Below are 21,448 nucleotides of genomic sequence, written 5' to 3' on the forward strand. Positions count from 1 at the left end.
CCTATTCTATTTTCACTAGCACGTGGCACTGGGGTAATCCAGAGATTACAACCTTTGAGGTCCTCCTTTTTAATCTGCTACCTAGCTGTCTAAAATCCTTTTACAGGACATCATTGCTCTTTGCACCTGTCAGTTTCTGGTCTGGAATAAATGTCTTTACTCTGTACCTGCTAGTTACTGGCAGGTGATTGTGACATCACTCCATATCTGTCAGAGTCTGATGTGACTTCAGATTTTATTCTTCAGCTGTCAGTTTCTGACACGTGAATATGGATTTTCCTGTGTTCCATTCACTTACTACAATCTACATCACTCCTTTATTCTGTGCCTGTCAGTTTCTGGTCTGGAAATAAGATTTTTTCATTACCTTTTATATTCTGGCAAATGAATGCGAGATCACCCTGTATCAGTCTGTTTGTGACCAGTTACTGTGGTTTTTACTCATCAACTGTCAATTTCTGATACGTGAATGTGGATTTTATTCATTAACCATCAGTCTCGACAATGCAAGTATGTATTTTATTCTTAACCTGTTGGTTTCTTTCAACTGATTGTAGCTTTTTACTCTTTATCTGTCAGTCTCTGGTATGTGAATGTGGCTATTACTCTCTGTGTCTGTCTGTGTTGGATTTGCCAGCAAGTGTTTTGCATTGCCTTTCTGTTCCTGATATGTGAATGTGAATGTTACTCTGTACCTCTCAGTTACTGGTATGTAATTGTGGGTTTTATTCTGTATCCATGAGCCTATGATTTGTGATTGTGTCTTGTGTCCTAGGCATGTCAGTATCTTGTTTGTATTTACCCATTATTATGTGCATGTTGCTTTATGGGAAATGATGATAGGATTAACTCTTCTTTTTTGCCATATTACCACTATGGCCTCAAGAGCTGCTCAGAGGCTGGGAATTATGTGATGGGTAACTCATGTCCTAACTCCCCAAAGTCTTTCCACCACCTACAAGCTAGAAATCAGAATTCTGATGGATTACTCTCCACTTGCCTGGATGAGTGCAGCTCAAACAACACTCAAGGAGCTCGATACCGTCCAAGACAAAGCAACGGGCTTGATTGGCTTACCATTCACCAGTTTAAGCATTTACTCCCTCCACCAGCAGTGCACAGTGTTTACAGGTGTGTATATGCATGATATTCGTTCTGTGTCTGTTCATCACTGGTACAGTATGAGTGTGGAAGTCATTCTGCATCTGTTACTCTGAAAGGTGGGATCTGTTTGTTTATAATTAAGGAACAATGAAGCGGCTCTTATACACCTCGATCTGTCAAAATACATGTCCCTCTTTGTATGGAATGTGAGTGAGGGATTCATTCTTTATCTCTGAATGTGGAATGTGACTGTTGGTATTACTATGTACCTGCCAGCTTATGATATGTAACTAGGGCTCTTTATCTGTATCTGTCACATACTGATAAGTGCATGTGTTCTTTCCATTCTACCTGCCAGCTTCTGATGTGAGTGTGGGTTTTATTAAGTACTGATCAGCCTCTGGTTTGCATGTGTTTCTTTTATAATGTACCTGCCAATTTCTGCTGAATTGAACGGGGGTTTTGATTTGAATCTGTTACCTTCTGTTATGTCAATGTGAGTGTTCCTTTGTACTTGTCAATTTCTTCTCCTGAAGAAAGGTGTTAAAACTGCAATTAATACAAAGCAACATACTGTGAATGCTGGAGATGTGAAATTAAAACAGAAAATGCTGCAAATACTCTGCAGGCCTGCCAGCATCTGTGGAGACAGAAACAGAGATAACCATTCAGGTCAATGGTCTTTCATCAGAAAGGTCCGTTCTGATCGAAGGTCATTGACCTGAAATGTTAACTCACTTTCTCTCTCTACAGGTGCTGCCAGATTTGCAGATTATTTCCAGCATTTTCTGTTTTCATTTCCACTGCACATCATATATTCTGGCAAATGAATGTGGGATTAATCTTTAACCTTTGGTTTCTGATATGTAAATGTGGATTTTACCTAGCATGTTGTCAGTTACTGCAATGCAAATATCTGTTTTATTCTGTAACATTTTGTTTGTGGTAATTGATTGTGGGTTTTACTCTGCATCTGCCAGTCTCTGTAATGTGAATGTGGCTTTTGTCTGTGCGTGATTTGTGAGTATGTGTTTTACTTCCCCTGTATGTTTCTGAATGTGGATTTTGCTATGTACCTCAGTTACTTTATGTGTATATGTTGTATTCTGTTTCTGTGCATCTATGGTGAGTGTAACATTTCCCCTGTATCTATCAGAATCACTCTTGTGAGGATGGTCATTATTCTGTACTTGTTCGTTTATGGTAGTGCTTGATTTACCACACTTGGAATATTGTGTTCAGTTCTGGTCGCCTCATTATAGGAAGGATGTGGAAGCTTTAGAGAGGGTGCAGAAGAGATTTACCAGGATGCTGCCTGGACTGGAGGGCATGTCTTATGAAGAAAGGTTGAGGGAGCTAGGGCTTTTCTCATTGGAGCAAAGAAGGATGAGAGGTGACTTGATAGAGGAGTACAAGATGAAGAGAGGCATAGATAGAGTGGATAGCCAGAGACTTTTTCCCAGGGTGGAAAGGGCTATCACCAGGGGGCATAATTTTAAGGTGATTGGAGGAAGGTTTCGTGGAGATGTCAGAGGTAGGTTCTACACACAGAGAGTGGTGGGTGCGTGGAATGCACTGCCAGTGGTGATAGTAGAAGCAGATACATTAGGAACAGTTAAGCGACTCTTGGATAGGTACATGGATGATAGTAGAAAGAAGGGGATGCAGGTAGTTTGATCTTAGAGTAGGTTAAAGGTTCGGCACAACATCGTGGGCCGAAGGGCCTGTACTGTTTAGTTTCGTTTAGAGATACAGCACTGAAACAGGCCCTTCGGCCCACCGAGTCTGTGCCGACCATCAACCACCCATTTGTACTAATCCTACACGAATCCCATATTCCTACCACATCCCCACCTGTCCCTATATTTCCCTACCACCTCCCTATACTAGGGGTAATTTATAATGGCCAATTAACCTATCAACCTGCAAGTCTTTGGCATGTGGGAGGAAACCAGAGCACCCGGAGGAAACCCACGCAGACACAGGGAGAACTTGCAAACTCCACATAGGCAGTAACCAGAATTGAACCCGGGTCACTGGAGCTGTGAGGCTGCAGTGCTAACCACTGCGCTGCACTGTTCTATACCCCGTATCCTGAGACTGTGACCCCTGGTTCTGGACTCCCCAGCCATCGGGAACATCCTCCCTGCATTCAGCATGAATCCTGTTAGAATTTTATTGGTTTCTATGAGATCCCTTCTCAACCTTCTAAACCAAAGTAAATGTAGGCCTACTTGACCCAATCTCTCCTCGTACATCAATCCTGCCATCCCAGGAAACAAGGCGAGAACAAAATTCCTAAGATAATTAGACCAAAACTGCACACAATACGGTGGCACAGTGGTTAGCACCACAGCCTCACAGCTCCAGCGACATGGGTTTGGTTCTGGGTACTGCTTGTGTGGAGTTTGCAAGTTCTTCCTGTGATCATGTGGGTTTCCGCTGGGTGCTCTGATTTTCTCCCACAGCCAAAGACTTGCAGGTTGATAGGTAAATTGCCCATTGTAAATTGCCCCTAGTATAGGTTGGTGGTCGGGAAGGTGGGTAGAGGTAGGGAATATGGGATAAATGTAGGATTAGTATAAATAGGTGATTGTTGGTCGGATGGGGTTAATGTAGGATTAGTATAAAAATGGGTGGTTGTTGGTCAGCACAGACTCGGTTGCCCAAAGGGCCTGGTTCAGTGCTGTATCACTCTATGACTATAAATACTCCAGATGAGTCTCACCAAGGCCTTGTATAACTGCAGTAAGACATTTGTGCTCCTGTACTCAAATCCGCTTGCAACGAAGGCCAACATACCATTTTCCTTCCTAATTGCTTGCTGCACCTGAATGCTTGCTTTCAGCGACTGGTGTACATGGACACCCAGGTCTCGTTGCACCTCCCCCTTTCCCTATCTATCACTATTCAGATAATAATCTGCTTTACTCTTTTAAAACCAAAGTGGATAACTTCACTTTTATCCAATTTATATTTCATCTGCCACGCAGTTGCCTACTCACCCGACTTGTCCAAATCACATTGGAGCCTTTTGCATCCTCCTCACAGCTCACAATCCCCACCCCTCCCAAACCCCAACCCCAGCTCTGTGTCATCTGCAAACCTGGAAAATGTTACATTTACTTCCCTCACCCAAGTCTGTAAGATATATTGTGAATAGCTGGGGCTCAAGCACAGTTTCCTGCAGTACCCCACTGGACCCTGCCTGCCACCCAGAAATATCCCCATTTATTCCTACTCTGTTTCCTGTCTGTCAACTAATTCCCAATCCCTGCCAGTATATTACCCCCAATCCCATGTGCTTTAATTTTGCACACTAACCTCTTATGTGGGACCTTGTCAAAAGCCTTCTGAAAATCCAAATGCACCACATCCACTAGTTCTCCATTATCGAGTCTGCTAGTTACATCCTCAAAAAACTCAAAAAATTATCACATCCTTTATAATAGACTCCAGCATTTTCCCCACGACTGATGTAAGGTTCTGTCTGTAATTCCTTTTTTTTTTCTCTCCCTCCTTGTTTTAAATAGTGAGGTTACATTTTCCACCCTCCAATCTGTACGAACTGCTCCAGAGTCTACAGAATTTTGGAATATCCAGTACTTCATATGTATCTCAGGCATTGTGGTGACAACTCTTTGTTTCACACGTTAATGTATCAATATGTGTTTACTTGTGTTTAATTTAAAATATGGATTAACAATGTTTTATTGCTGTACGTTTTATTCAATTCTTGTTTGTGAGTTGCAGCTTTTTATCCAATTTGTATCTCTGCAAAAGCAATTGTGAATGACAATCTTTCAATTTTAGAGTATGACCTGACATATAATGTCAAATTCCATCAGTTTGTAGTAAATGAACTAATCCTGTATGTTTTTGTCTGACCCTTAGCGACATGTTTACACTGGTGTGTAATTTGTAGCTCAGTTTATATTGTGGGGTATGTTATTGGGATTCATTCTGTAGCTTTCAATCAGGTACATTTTGTCTGTTCTGTTTAAGATTTGGTATTTGAATTGTAGCCAAGGTGACACAGTGTATTTAAATCAGATAATGTGTGTGTTTTTGGACTGTGATTCATGTATCTACCAGTCAGTTGGAGAAAAATAGAAACAAATACTATCTCGATGCTCTGTTTGACTATTGGATTGATAATGTGTCTCTTTGGGATCAGTCTGGGTCTGACTACTTCTTTTGTTTGTTACAGTGGAAATGATGACCTGACCGTGTCACTGTGCTTTGTGACTGATACTGTACCTAATATGTGTTGGAACGAGCTGGAGGTACTTTTCCATCTATTGATGAGTCATGACTTTCGTTCTGGTTCCTTCGAGTGTTTGCCTGGCAGAAAAAAAATGTAACTCTTACACTTGAAGAACAGGTGAGTGAGAAGACACAAAAGTAATCAATGTAATATTTTCAATAATAATTATTCTGAGCAATCACAAAAGGAAAGTTCACACATAAGCAGTGTCAGTGTCTGAGTCCACTGCAGTACTGCAGCACTCTGCTTCTGTTTCCCAGGTATTTGGAGCAGTTTTACAGCAGTTTTGTGACATTCAGAAACAACCCATGCCCCACACTGCTCAATGACCCGGACGACTCAATGGAGAAGTGAAATTTGCACAAGCCAGAGTTCTATTTCCATGTCCAATTGTTCAATGGACAAGAAGTAATAACTGTTTAAAAAAGTGTCCTTAATCTCCTCACCTGATCCTGCAATAGAGAGTCTTTGAAAATCTGCCATGTCTATATTATTCAGCCATTTTTATTCCGCCATTCATCGAGAGATACAATACCTAAACAGGCCCTTCAGCCCATCGAGTCCTTCCTGACCATCAACCACCCATTTATACCAATCTATATTAATCCCATTTTTCCCTCTAAAGTCCCCACTATTCTCCGACAACATACCTACACCAGGGGAATTTTTTCTTTACAATGGCTAATTTACCTATCAACTTGCAAGTCTTTGGCATGTGGAAGGAAACCAGAGCACCCAGCGGAAACCCATGCAGTCACAGGGAAAACTTGCAAAATCCACACAAGCAGGGTGAAGAACCGGACCAATGTCACTGGAGCTGTGAGGCTGCGGTACTAGTCACTGTGCCACTCTGCCACCCAATTCACTATCCAACAACAAACAGTGAGATATTGAATCCGAACCAGGAACATTCATTACAGTTTGGAGAGAGAAATCAGCAATGATCTTGAAAAGCGAGTTCATCATATTCTGTCTCTCTCTCCCTGTCTAGACACTGCCTGAGATAGACCTCTCCCTTTCCCCTGGCTCACTCCATGTTCCGGGACCAGTTCCTGCTTCACAGTGCATATTACAAACAGACCCCAGTCCTGCTGAATTAGCAGAAGTAGACCATTCAGCCGCTCGAGCTTGCTCCGCTATTCAATTTGTTCATGGCTGATCAATTTCTGAGTTGAATTCCACACTGCCATCTATGCCTGATAATCTTTGATTCCCTTGCCTAACAAGAATCTATCTACCCCTGCCTTAAAAATATTCAATTACCCCACCTCCACCACCTTCTGAGGCAGAGAATTCCAAAGTTGCACAACCCTCGGAGAGAAAAAAATCTCATCTCTGTCCTAAAATGGTGACCCCAAATTCGAAAACAGCACCCCCGAGTTCTGAACTCATCCACAAGAGGAAACATCCTTTCCCCATCCACTTGTCAAGACCATTCAGGATGTTATACACTTCAATCAAGTCTCCCCTCACTCTTCTAAACTCCAGTGAAGAAAAGCCCAGTCTGTCCAACCTTTCCTCATAAGACAACCCACTCATTCCAGGTATCAATCTAATAAACCTCCTGTGAAACGCCTCCAACACATTTACTTCCTTCCTGAAATATGGAGACTAAAACTGCACGCAGTATTCAAGATGTGGTCACACCAATGCCCTGTATAACTGAAGCATAACATTCTTCCATTTATTTTCAATTCCTCTCATGATAAAGGATAGTATTCCATTTTCCTTCTTGATGACTTGCTGTACCTGCATACTAACTTTTCATGACTCATGCACCAGAACACCTAGATCCCTCTGCACCTCGGAATTATGCAGTTGTTCTCCATTTAAGTAATACTTTGTTTTTTTAATCTTCCAGACAAAGTGAACAACTTCACATTTTTTCACATTATACTTTATCTGCCAGATTTCTGACCACTCACTCAACCATCTATCAAGGTCTGCAACCTCCTTATGTCCTCTCCACAACACACTTTCCTACCGATCTGTGTGTCATCTGCAAATTTAACTGCCATGCCATTGCTCCCCTCATCTAGGTTATGGATATAAATTGTAAAAAGTTGTGGGCCCAGCACAGACCCCTGTGTTACTCCACTTATCACACCCTCCCGATCAGAATGTTTTCTGTCAGCCAGCCAATCTTCTATCCATGCTAATTAAGTTACCCACTACACCATGAACTCCTGCTTTGCACAATAACCTTTCATGTGGCACCTTGACAAAGGCCTTCTTGAAAACCAAATACTGTATGTCAATGGGCTCCCCTTTATCCCCAGTGCATTTTCCTCCTTGAAAGAACTCTAATACTTTGGTTAACCATGATTTCCCTTTCACATAGCTATGCTGAATATTTCCAATGACCTTGTGTTTTTCTAAAGGCCCAGCTATAGCCTCCTTAATGATCAATTCTAACGCCTTCCCTGAATCAGGGGTCAAGCTAACTGGCCTATAGTTACCCAATTTCTGCCTCTCCACCTTCTTGAATAGAGGGGTTATATTTACTACTTTCCAGTCTGATGGAACCTTTCTAGAATCTAGCGAATCTTGAAAAAATAACGAATCAACTATTTCAGCAGCCATAACTTTAAGGACCCGAGGATGAAGCCCATCAGGACCCAGAGACTTGTCAGCCAGCAGCTCCATCAGTTTACTCAGTACCACTTCCCTGGTGATTGTAACTTCACCAAGTTCCTCTCTTCCTTCCACCTCCTGATTTACTGCTATTACTGAAATATTTTGTGTATCCTCCAGTGAAGACAGAAGCCAAATAATTGTTCATTTCAACCACCATTTCTTTATTATCTACTATTAACTCCCCATTCTCAGTCTCTAAAGGACCAACACTCACTTTACTTACACTTTTCCTTTTTAAAGATACCTCTTGCTATCCGTTTTTACATTTCTAGCGAGTTTGCTGTCATAATCTAATGTATTTTCCCCTGATTAACCTTTCAGTCATTCTCTGCCATTCATTACATTCTGACCAATCATCTGACCTGCCACTCGTCTTTGCACAATTATATGCTTTTTCCTTAAGGTTGTGGCTATCCTTAACTTCTTTAGTGAACAATGGATGGTGGGTCCTCCCCTTGGAATTTTACTTTCCTGTAGGTATATAATTCCTTTGAGTTTTCAGAAATATCACCTTAAATGTCTGCTACTGCATCTCTATTGATTTATCTCCTATTCTCGTAACCCAGTTCAATTCAGCTAGCTCAGCTTTCATGCCCACATAGTTGTCCTTATTTAAGTTTAAAATACTCGTCTTAGACCCACTCCTCTCAATTTCAAACTGGATGCAAAATTCAGTCATATTGTGGTTGCTGCTACCTCGAGGTGCCTTTACACTGAGGTCATTAATTAATCCTGTCAAATTACACAATACCAAATCTAATATAACCTGGTTCCAGAATGTACTGCTCAAAGAAACTATCTCAAAAGCATTCTATGAACTCCTCGTCCAGGCTGCTATAACCAATCTCATTTTTCCAGTTTATATGTTGAATAAAATCCCCATTATTATTTCCATCCCTTTATCACAAGCACCCAAAATTTGTTCTTGTATACTTCACCCTACATTGTCATTATTACTCGGTGGCCAGTACACAACTCCTACTAGTGACTTCTTTCCCCGACTATTCCTCATTGTCACCCAAACCGATTCAACATCCTGATCTCCGGAACCAAGGTCATCTCTAACTATTGCACCAATGCCATCCTTGATTAACAGTGCAACCCCTTCACCTTTATCTAACTTCCTATTCTTCTTGAATGCTGTATACCCCTCAATATTCAGGACCCAACCATTGTTATCTTGCAACCATGTCTCTGTAATGGCTATTATATCATATTGATTTACTTCAATGTGCACTATCTGTCCCTCTACCTTGTTATGAATGCTATGTGCATTCACATACAGAGCCTTATATTTTTGTTATCTTTGTAACACCTCATGTTGACTGTTGCTGTGTTCTTAGGTTTTTTTCTCTCTGTCCCTTCTGCCATTCACTGGTCTTCATTTCCCATATTACGATTCTGCTCTCTTACCTTGACTCTACCCCTTGATTTGTTGCACCTACCCAAGCTTGATCTCTCTCCCCCTTTGTTTCGTTCAAAACCTTCTCTGCTTCTCTAGTTATGCAGTTTGCCAGAAAACTGGTCCCAGCCCGTTTACCTCTCAATTCCCTGGTCTACAATTTAACTCTGTCAGTTTCTGATTTTGAGTGTGAGTAAATCTGTACCTGTTTTATGTGAGAACCGTCTTATTCTGGACCTTTCAGATTTTGATGTGTCTGTGTGTCTGGCTTGTACTTTGTCCATCAGTTTAGAGTATGTGAGTGTGGATTTGACTGTTAATATTCCATTCTTGGGAATATGAGTGGGGGTTCACTCTTCATCTTTGAGTGTCGAGTCGGCCAATTTAAGGTTTAACCTGTGCCCTTAAATTTCTAATATGTAGCTGTGGTTTTTATCCTGTCACTGTCACTATCTGTTATAAGATTAAGGGGTACATTCTGGCTTTTGATTGTGGATTTTTCACCACATCTCTACATTGTCTCGGATGTGAATGTGATTTTTAATCTCTACATGCCAGTTTCTGACATATGGCTCTGAGGTTTAATTTGTACATGTCATTCTCAGGTATGTGACTGCCAATTTTATTGTGAACCTCTCAGTTTCCTTTACCTGTGTGCGAGTTTTAGTTGGTATCTGTCAGTATCTGGTATATGAATCTTCTTCCTTATGCGTATGTTTTGCTCTGTATTTGTCAGTGTCTGAAGTGCCAATTGTCAGGTTTTCTTTGTACCTGTCACTCTCTGTTATGCATCACAGACTTTCCCTCTCTAACTGTAAATTTTTTACAATTCACTGTGGATTTCACTCTGTGTCTGTCAGTCTCTGGTAGTTAAGTGTGGTTTTTATACTTCATCTCCTAATTTCTGACATGTGAATGGAGATTTTAATCTGTACCTTTTGGCTTCTAGTGTGTGAGTCTGTGTTTCAATCTGTATCTACCAGTTTCTCATATGTGAGGGTGGCATTTATTCTGTACCAGTTACTTTCTGAAATGTGTGAAGGTTTCAATCTTTCCCTGTCAGTTTCTGGTATGTGAATGTGGGTTTATTCTGGATCTTTCAATCTTTGGAATTTGAGTACATTCTTTATCCTATACCTTTTTACTTCTGTTAAGTGAATGAAGGATTAGATCTGTACCTGTCCATTGATAGTAAATGAATATCTGTTTTAGTCTGTACCTGGCAGTTTATGGCAAAGTAAGGTGGTTTATTTCTCGACCTGCCAGATTCTGATCTGTGACTGTTGTTTTATTCTGTACCTGTTATTTTCTGTGATATGAATCTGGTTTTTGATCTGTATCTGTCAGTTACTGTTACTTGACTGAGTTTCACTTTGCACCAGTTGGTTTCTGGTATGTGAGTGTCAGTTTTAAGTTGTACCTGTAAAGTTAAGGTATGACAGTGTGGGTTTATTCTGTATCTTTCAAACACCAGTGTGTGATATGGGTTTTTTTTTCTCTGAATCTTTCGATTTCTGGTCTGTAAGTTTGTGTTCTTATCTGCATCTTACAGTTCCTTATAGGTGTCTGTGTGCACATTTCCTTTTTCTGCAGCTATCAACGTCTGCTGCGTGAGTATGTGGAATGTGTGAAGACCAAGGCAAAATATTGGTAAAAATTATTTGCCATTTCCCTGTTCCCCATTATCAGTTCTCCAGTTGCATCCTCTGAGGTCCCCTCACTCACTTTAGCTACTCTCGTTCTTTTCATACAGCCGGAGAATCTCTCGCTGTTTGTTTATATATTTCTTGCCAATTTACTGTCAGAATCAATGTTCCCCCTCTTTATTCACTTTTTAGTCATCCGTTGCTGATTCCTAAAATATTCCCAATCCCCTGGCCCACCACTAGTTTTTGCCTCTTTGTATGCCTTAGTTTTTGATTGGATATTCTCCTTGGCAGCATTTATTAACCACAGATGCTTCATCCTTCTCTTTTTGACTGGGATAAATTTTTGCTCAGCATTATGAAATATCTGTTTAAATATCTGCCACTGCTCATCCACTGACCTTCCTCTTAGTCTATTTTCCCAGCCCGCTTTAGACAACTCTTTCTTCATCCCACAGCAATTACCCTTGTTTCAGTTGAGGATACTGGTTTGAGACCCGAGTTGCTCGCCCTCAAACTGAATTTGAAATTCTACCATGTTGTGATCGCTACCCCATAGAGGATCCTTAACTACAATATCTCTTGTTAATCCTATCACATTACACATTACTAGATCCAAAATAGCCTGTTTCCCGGGTACGTTCTGCAATGTATTGATCGAAGTAACAGTCCCTGATGTACTCGACAAATTCACCTTCCATGTTACCTCTGCCAATCTGATTTGTCTGGTCAATATGCAGATTAAAATCACTCGTGACTATTGTAGCACCCTTCTTACACAGCTCCATTATTTCCTGATATTTTCTTTGTCCTTCTGTGAGACAACTCTTCGGGGGTCTATGGATGACTCCCACCCGTGACTTCTTCCCTTTGCTATTCCTTATTTCCACACAAACTGATTCCACATCATGATCTATTGCACCTATTTCACTACTCAACACCACACTGATACCTTCCTTTATTAACAAAGCTACCCCACCTCCTTTTCCTTTTTGCCTATTTTTCCAGAGCATTGTATATCCTTGAATATTGAGTTTCCAGTCTTGGTCACCCTGCAACTACGTCTCTGTAATAGCTATCAAGTCACATTCATTTATTTCTATTTGTGCCGCCAACTGATCTATCTTGTTACAAATGCTGTGTGCATTCAGATAAAGAGGCTTTGACTTTTTATCATTATTATTCATTCTGGTTCTAATTTCTGATGAACTCTGCTGCTTATATTAGCTGCACCTTCCTGTCATACTTTGATTACCGTTTGCCTCTTCACTACTCTGTACCTCTGTTCTCTCATTCCTTTTTGATTTTTTAAACTTCCCTTCAATTGAACGCCACCCCCCACCCCACACTAATAAATTTAAAGTCCTATCTACAACCCGAGTTATATGATTCGCCAGGACATTGGTCCCAGCATGGTCCAAATGAAGCCTGTCCCAGTGGAACAGCTCTCTCCTTTCCCAGTACTGGTGCCAGTGCCCCAGGAATTGGAACCCATTTCCCCCACACCAATCTTTGAGCCATACGTTTACCTCTATAATCTGATTTACCCTACACCAATTTGCACATTGCTCTGGTAGCATTCTGGAGAGTATTACCTTTCTGGTTCTGCTTTTTAATTTAGCCCCGAGCTGCTCATTGGCCCTCAGCAGAACCGGATTCCTTGTCCTACCGATGTGGACCAAGACAGCTGGATCCTTCCCCTCCCACTCCAAGTTACTCTCCAGTCAAGAGATGTCGTTAATCTCGGCACCAGGTAGGCAACACAGCCTTTGGGACTCCCTGTTATTGATGCCAGAGAATGGAATCTTTTCCCCTAAATCTGCAATCCTCTATTACTAATCCCCCCACTTGAATAGCACTCTGAACCACGGTGCTGTGGTCAGTTTGCTCATCCTCCCCTACAGCCTGTGCCCTCGTCCACACAGGGAGCAAGAAGCTCATACCTATTGGATAAGGGCTAATGATATGTATATGAATGTGGGCCACATTCTGGACTTTCAGTCTCTGATCCTGTGTGTGAATGTAGGGTTTATTCTGAATTTGAGAGTCTCTGATACTGAATGTGTGTTTGGAACGCATTCCTTATGTGTCTGTCTATGGGGGAGTTTGTAAGTGTGGCAGACATTCTGGATCTGCCAGTATCTCTACTGTGCACACAGGATAGACACATTCAATGTATGTAAGTTACTGATACTGTGTCTGTATATGTGATTCATTCCTGATCTGTGAGGCTCTGGCACCCTGTTTGACTGTAGGATTCACTCTGCATCTATGAGTCTTTGTGCTGTATGTGAGTTGAGATACTGCTGTATTCAGGACTTAATATATATTTCAGGCATTGTGTTGTCAATGCTTTGTTCAACACGTTAATTTATCAATATGTGTTTACTTGAAAATATGGATTAATGATATTTTATTGCTGTAGGTTTTATTCAATTCTTGTTTGAGAGTTGCAGCTTGGTATCCAATTTGTAGCTCTGCAAAAGCAATTGTGAATGACAATCTTTCAATTTTCGTGCATGACCTGATATGTAATGTCAAATTCCATCGATTTGTGGAGAATGAATTATTCCTGTATGTTTTTGTCTGACCCTTACTGACATGTCTGGACTGGTGTGTAATTTGTAGCTCAGTTTATATTGTTGGGTACGTTATTGGGATTCATTCTGTAGCTTTCAATTCGGTACATTTGTTCAGTTCTACTTGAGATTTGGTATTTGAATTGTAACCAAGGCAACACAATGTATTTAAATCTGATAATGTGTGTGTTTTTGGACTGTGATTGATATATCTACCAGTCAGTTGGAGTGAAATAGAAACAAATACTATCTCTAATGCTCTGTTTGACTATTGAATTGATAATGTGTCTCTTTGGGATCTGTGTTGGTCTGACTACTTCTTTTGTTTGTTGCAGTGGAAATGATGACCTGACCATGTCACTGTGCTTTGTGAGTTACACTGTACCTACTGTGTATTGGAACGAGCTGGATGCACGTTTCCTTCTGTCGAGGAGTCATGCCTTTCCTTCTGGTTCCTTCAAGTGTTTGCCTGCAGGAAAAGAAAGGCAACTCTTATACTTGAATAACAGCTGAGTGAGAAGACAGAAAAGTGATCAAAGTAATCTTTTCAACAATAATCATTCTGAACAATCACAAAAGGAAAGTCAACAGCACAAGCAGTGTCAGTGTCTGAGTCCACTGCAGTACTGCAGAACTCTGCTTCTGCTTGCCAGATATTTTATTTATTTTTTTATTTAGAGATACAGCACTGAAACAGGCCCTTCGGCCCACCGAGTCTGTGCCGACCATCAACCACCCATTTATACTAATCCTGCACGAATCCCATATTCCTACCACATCCTCACCTGTCCCTATATTTCCCTACAACCTACCTATACGAGGGGCAATTTGGAGCGGTTTTATAACAATTTTGTGAATTTCAAAAACACCCCAAGCCCCGCACTGCTCCATGAATTGGAACACCCGATCGAGTAGTGACATTTGTGTAAGCCAGATTTCTATTTCCATGTCCCATTGTTCAACGGACAACAAGTAAGCACTGTTTAAAAAAGTGTCTTTAATCTTCTCACCTGGTCCCTTCAAAGCTGCTGCATCTTTATTGTTCAGACATTTTTTTCTGCTGTTCACTATCCAATAACAATAAATAGTGAGATACTGGATCTGAACCAGGAACATTCATTACTGAAGAAGGGTCACTGACCTGAAACGTTAACTCTGCTTCTCTCTCCAAAGATGCAAACAGACCTGCTGAGTATTTCCAAGATTTCTTGTTTTTATTTCAGATTTCCAGCATCCGCAGTATTTTGCTTTTTATTATCACATTCATTACTGTTTGGAGAGAGAAATCAGCAATGATTTTCAATCGTGAGTTCATCATATTCTGTCTCTCTCTCCCTGTCCAGACACTGCCTGAGAAAGACCTCTCCCTTCCCCCCTGGCTCACTCCATGTTCCAGGACCAGTTCCTGCTCCACAATGCACATTACAAACTGTCCCCCACTCCCGCTGAATGTGCCCGGTAATCAATGCTAATCTATCAGCACATCGGCAGACGCGGGCCCAAATCTGTTGTACTGCTGTGAGCAGACACTGTTTGTTCACTTACCCCAGGCTTGTAATGTCTCCATTTGCAGTTGATTTAAACAATCACAGTGAATGGTGCTCAGAGACAGAGCTGGGGGATGGGGTGCACATGCGCTCTTCTCCGCATTATGACGTCATATTCGACAGGCCTATATCGCGCGTGAGCAGATCTCTGCAGCGAGAGCGGGAACAGGCGAGAGGAGCCGGGAGATAAAAGGAGCCGAAGCCAGAGACCAGAAGCAGCAGCGAGAGCCGCTCGGTTCTGTTCTGTGGACCTGCTTGACCAGCAAAAGGTGAAGTGTGATGTCACAGGAGAGCTGCTCAGTGATTGGTGGGTATTTCTTTCTTCCATTTGAGCAGCGGGAGTGGTGAGAGTGCGAGCCAGGGGGCAGCCGGGAAGGTAAGTTTCACTAGAAAGTACTTACCTCGTAATTGGGCGGACACGGACACGGGGACTGCTGGGTAAGTGAACTTCCATATTCAGGCAGTGGTTAAACCTGAAACGTGTAGTGTCTCCCACCCATCCTCCTCCTCTAACCAAAAAAAAAAAGGACTCTTGTGTGGAGGGTTCGGTGAGGTAAGTTTTTTCCTTTATTTTTTAAATCTCTTTTGTCAATTTAGAGCGGAGGGGATGGAAGCTCGGGCAGTTGCATGCTCCTCTTACAGGATGTGGGAGGTAAGGGTCACCACTTGTTTAATATAGGCAGGCATCAAGATCGGCGCAGGCCTGGAGGGCCGAATGGCCTGTTCCTGTGCTGTACTGTTCTTTGTTCTTTGAGGCAGTTCAGAGGATGTTCACGAGACTGATTCCAGATATGAAAGGTTTGTCTTATGAAGAGAGATTGAGCAGTTTAGGCCTTTGCTCTCTAGTGTTTAGAAGAATGAGGGGAGATCTAATTGAGGGATATATATGATGATTAAGGGGATTGACAAAGTAGACAGAGAGGATGTTTCCTCATGTGAGGCAATCTAGAATGAGAGGCCATCGTTTCAGAATAAGGGGGAGCAGATTTAAAACAGAGATGAGGAGAAATTACTTCTCTCAAAGGGTCATGAGACTGTGGAATTCACTACCCCACATTGTGCTGGATGACGGGACGTTGAGTAAAGTTAAGGAGGAGATGGTCAGATTTTCAATTAATAATGGGTTGAAGGGTTATGGAGAACGGGAAGGAAAGTGGAGTTGAGGACGAAATGAGATCAGCCATGGTTGTATTGAATGGCGGGGCAGGTTTGAGGGGCTGAATTGCTCCTCCATTTCTCACCATCTCTTGCTCTCTCACTCTCACCGATTTTCTCTCAGTCTCTCCATCTCTGTCCAATTGAGGAGATTCTCCCTCCATTTCTCACCATCTGTTGCTCTCTCACTCTCACCGATTTTCTCTCAGTCTCTCCATCTCTGTCCAATTGAGGAGATTCTCCCTCCATTTCTCACCATCTGTTGCTCTCTCACTCTCACCTATTTTCTCTCAGTCTCTTATGAAACCTAGTCAATACAGTCCTTATTAGATTACAGCGCAGTAGAGGCCCTTCGGCCCTCCATCTCTCTATCACTCTCTCTCCATTTCTGTCCAATTGAGGAAATTCTTCCACCATTTCTCTCCATCTCTTGCTCTCTCACTCTCTCCCTCTCACCTATTTTCTCTCAGTCTCTCCATCTCTCTATGATTCTTTCAAGCTCAGTTCTTCCTCTCTCTCTCCCCATCACTCTCTCTTTTCTATTTCCCTCTCTATTACTTGCTCTCCAACTGTCTTGCTCTGTCTGCACATGTTGGGTCCCTTTAAGAGTTTGGGACAGTTCTGGTGGTGCAGGGTCCCTTTAAGAGTCTGCTGCTGACCCCCCCTCCCCCACCCCAGGGGGGTGGGGTTCAAAGTCGCCCAAACCGCGGCTGCGCGGAAGCTGGGGGCAGCCTTTGACCCCCTGACCTCCAGACACGTGTGGCGCGGCAGCCAATGAGACCTCATTGACTCCATGGTGGGAGGGAGGTGTCATCAGCCGCCATGTTTGCGTGACGTCACCCGCCAGCCGCTTTTTTCCGCAAACAGCAGCTGAAAGGAAAAGGAGAAGCGGCTTCAGCTCTCGATCTCAATGGAGGAAAGTTGAACGTCTGAGCCGGGGGAGAATATAAAAAAGCGGCAGTTCACGCTCTTGTGGAGATGCGCATGTGCGGAGCATCCTACCAGAGTGCAGCGCGGCCTGTACCGCAGAAAGGGGCCGTTCCCAGTCGCGCGGCATTGTGGGAGCCGCAGGACGCCATTGCCCCCTCATTAACTCAGTCAAAATTAACTCATTCCCTCTCAGCTCTCTATCCCTCCTTTTCATATTGCAGGCTGAAATGGGCTTTGTTGGCATCCATTACACCATCCCGGGTGTGATCAGATACTCTGTCCCTTCGTAAACGATTTCCTGTCCCTCCAACAGATTGTGCTTGTTATTGGCTTTTCTCCTACTGAAATGGTTGCTGAATTTGTTGGTCTTTTTCTCCTGGCTTCAAAGCTAACCCTCTCTCCCTCTGTCTCTCTCCTAGTGTCAGAGATTGCAGGAGGGAGAGAGAGAGGAAGACGGAGAAAGACACAGAGAACAACCCCAGCTTCTCCAATCTATCCACGTAACTGAAGTCCCTCATCCCTGGAACCTTGCTCGTGAATCTTTTATGCATCCTCTCTAAAGCCCCCACATCCTTCCTAAAGTATGGTGTCCAGAATTGGACACAATACTAGATGAGGATGAAGCAGTGTTTTAGAAAGCTTCATCATAACCTCCTTTCTTTTACACTCTCAGCCTCTATTTACAAAGCTTGGATCCTAAATGCCTTTTAACCACTTTCTCAACTAGCCCTGCCACCTTCAATTTGTGCACACACATCCCCAGGTCTCTCTGTTCCTGCACCCACTTCCTTCTCTTCTTCGGTTCTCATAACACAGAGGGACAGGAGGACAGGGAGGTCGAGAAATAAGGAGGGGGAGAGAGAGCAAACAAACAGGAAACACGTATGGGAACACCACCACCTGCAAGTTTCCCTTCCAGTCTCACACCATCCCGACTTGGAACTACATCACTTCACTGTCACTAGGTCAAAATCCTGGACCTCACTTCCTAACAGCACTGTGGGTCTATCTACCCCACATGGACTGCAGCGGTTCAAGAAGGTTGAACGGCAATTCGTGATGGGCAATAAAATGCTGGCATAGCCAATAATGCACACATCAAACAAATGAATAAAAATAACAACAATTTGGCACCAAGTCACTAAAAAGGAGACCAATGGAGGGACAGAGAGAGAGGCAGAGACAGAGAGAGAAGGAGAGAGGGAGTGTCAGGGAGGGAAAGACAGATGGAGGGACAGAGTGAGAGACAGAGAGAGAAGGAGACAGATGGAGTGACAGAGGGAAGGACAGACGGAGGGATGGACAGAGAGACAGTGATAGAAGGACAGAGAGGGAGTGTCAGGGAGGGAAAGACAGATGGAGAGACAGAGAGAGAGAGACAGAGATAGAAGGAGAGAGAGGGAGAGGCAAAGAGGGAAAGACAGATAGACGGACAGAGAGGGAGACAGAGAGAGAGGCAGAGACAATGATAGAAGGAGAAAGAACAATGGAGGGACAGAGAGAGAGACAGAGAGAGAGGCAGAGAAGGAGAGAGATGGAGTGACAGGGAGGGAAGGACAGATGGAGGTATAGAGAGAGAGACAGAGATAGAAGGAGAGGGAGGGAGTGACAGAGAGGGAAAGACAAATGGAGGGACAGAAAGAGAGACAGAGAGAGAGGCAGAGACAATGATAGAAGGAGAAAGACCAATGGAGGGACAGAGAGAGAGGCAGAGAAGGAGAGAGATGGAGTGACAGGGAGGGAAGGACAGATGGATGGATAGAGAGAGAGAGTGACAGAGACAGATAGAAGGAGAAAGACGGAGAGACAGACAGGGAAAGACAGATGGAGGGACAGAGAGAGTGGCAGAGACAGAGATAGAAGAGGAGAGAGGGAGTCAGGAAAGGAAAGACAGATGGAGGGACACAGAGAGAGAGAGAGAGAAGGAGAGAAATGGAGTGACGGGGGGAAGGACAGATGGAGAGATAGAGAGAGAGAGAGATAGAAGGAGAGAGAGGGAGAGGCAGAGAGGGAAAGACAGATGGAGGGATAGAGAGAGAGAGAGACAGAGATAGAAGGAGAGACAGAGAGGGAAAGACAGATGGAGGGACAGAGAGAGAGAGAGGCAGAGATGGAAGGAGAGAAAGGGAGAAACAGACAGGGAAAGACAGATGGAGGGACAGAGAGAGATACAGAGATAGAAGGAGAGAGGGAGTGTCAGGGAGGGAAAGACAGATGGAGGGACAGAGTGAGAGACAGAGAGAGAGAAAGAGACAGATGGAGTGACGGAGGGAAGGACAGACGGAGGGATAGACAGAGAGACAGTGATAGAAGGACAGAGAGGGAGTGTCAGGGAGGGAAAGACAGATGGAGAGACAGAGAGAGAGAGAGGCAGAGATGGAAGGAGAGAGAGGGAGTGACAGGGAGGGAAAGACAGCTGGAGAGACAGAGAGAGCGAGAGGCAGAGATGGAAGGAGAGAGAGGGAGTGACAGAAAGGGAAAGACAGATGGAGGGAAAGAGACAGAGACAGAAGGAGAGGGAGGGAGAGACAGAGAGGGAAAGACAGATGGAGAGACAGAGAGAGAGAGGCAGAGATGGAATGAGAGAGAGAGTGACAGGGAGGGAAAGACAGATGGAGAGATAGAGAGAGACAGAGATAGAAGGAGAGACAGAGAGGGAAAGACAGATGGAGGGACAGAGAGAGAGAGAGGCAGAGATGGAAGGAGAGAAAGGGAGAAACAGACAGGGAAAGACAGATGGAGGGACAGAGAGAGATACAGAGATAGAAGGAGAGAGGGAGTGTCAGGGAGGGAAAGACAGATGGAGGGACAGAGTGAGAGACAGAGAGAGAGAAGGAGACAGATGGAGTGACGGAGGGAAGGACAGACGGAGGGATAGACAGAGAGACAGTGATAGAAGGACAGAGAGGGAGTGTCAGGGAGGGAAAGACAGATGGAGAGACAGAGAGAGAGAGAGGCAGAGATGGAAGGAGAGAGAGGGAGTGACAGAAAGGGAAAGACAGATGGAGGGAAAGAGACAGAGACAGAAGGAGAGGGAGGGAGAGACAGAGAGGGAAAGACAGATGGAGAGACAGAGAGAGAGAGGCAGAGATGGAACGAGAGAGAGAGTGACAGGGAGGGAAAGACAGATGGAGAGATAGAGAGAGACAGAGATAGAAGGAGAGAGAGGGAGAGGCAGAGAGGGAAAGACAGATGGAGGGATAGAGAGAGAGAGAGAGAGAGAGAGACAGAGATAGAAGGAGAGACAGAGAGGGAAAGACAGATGGAGGGACAGAGAGAGAGAGAGGCAGAGATGGAAGGAGAGAAAGGGAGTGACATAAAGGGAAAGACAGATGGAGGGAAAGAGACAGAGACAGAGACAGAAGGAGAGGGAGGGAGAGACAGAGAGGGAAAGACAGATGGAGAGACAGAGAGAGTGAGAGGCAGAGATGGAAGGAGAGAGAGGGAGTGACATAAAGGGAAAGACAGATGGAGGGAAAGAGACAGAGACAGAGACAGAAGGAGAGGGAGGGAGAGACAGAGAGGGAAAGACAGATGGAGAGACAGAGAGAGAGGCAGAGATGGAACGAGAGAGAGAGTGACAGGGAGGGAAAGACAGATGGAGGGACAGAGAGAGAGACAGAGATAAAAGGAGAGAGAGGTAGTGACAGAGAGACAGAGGGAGAGGCAGAGACAGAGAGAGAAGGAGAGAGTGGGAGAGAAACAGAGGCAAAGGAAGTTGGAGAGACAGACAGAGAGAGAAGCAGAGATGGAAGGAGAGAGAGGGAGTGACAAGGTGGGAAAGACAGATGGAAAGGCAGAGATAGAGATTCAGAGAAAGGAGAGAGAGGGAGAGACAGAGAGGGAAAGACAGAGGGAAAGACAGATGGAGAGACAGAGATAAAAGGAGAGAGATGGAGTGACAGGGAGGGAAGGACAGATGGAGGGATAGAAGAAGAGAGAGAGAGACAGAAATAGAAGGAGAGAGAGGGAGAGGCAGAGAGGGAAAGACAGAGAGAGGAGAGAGTGGAAGAGACAGAGAGAGAAGGAGAGAGTGGAAGAGACAGAGAGAGAGAGAGACAGAGAGAGAGGGAGTGACAGAGAGGGAAAGACAGATGGAGGGACAGAGAGAGAGAGAGAGAGAGAGAGAGACAGAGAGAGAGGCAGAGAGGGAAAAACAGAAGGAGGGACAAAGTGAGAGA

This window comes from Heterodontus francisci, chromosome 45 (genome assembly GCF_036365525.1).
Source record: "Heterodontus francisci isolate sHetFra1 chromosome 45, sHetFra1.hap1, whole genome shotgun sequence".
In the NCBI taxonomy this organism is placed as follows: domain Eukaryota; kingdom Metazoa; phylum Chordata; class Chondrichthyes; order Heterodontiformes; family Heterodontidae; genus Heterodontus; species Heterodontus francisci.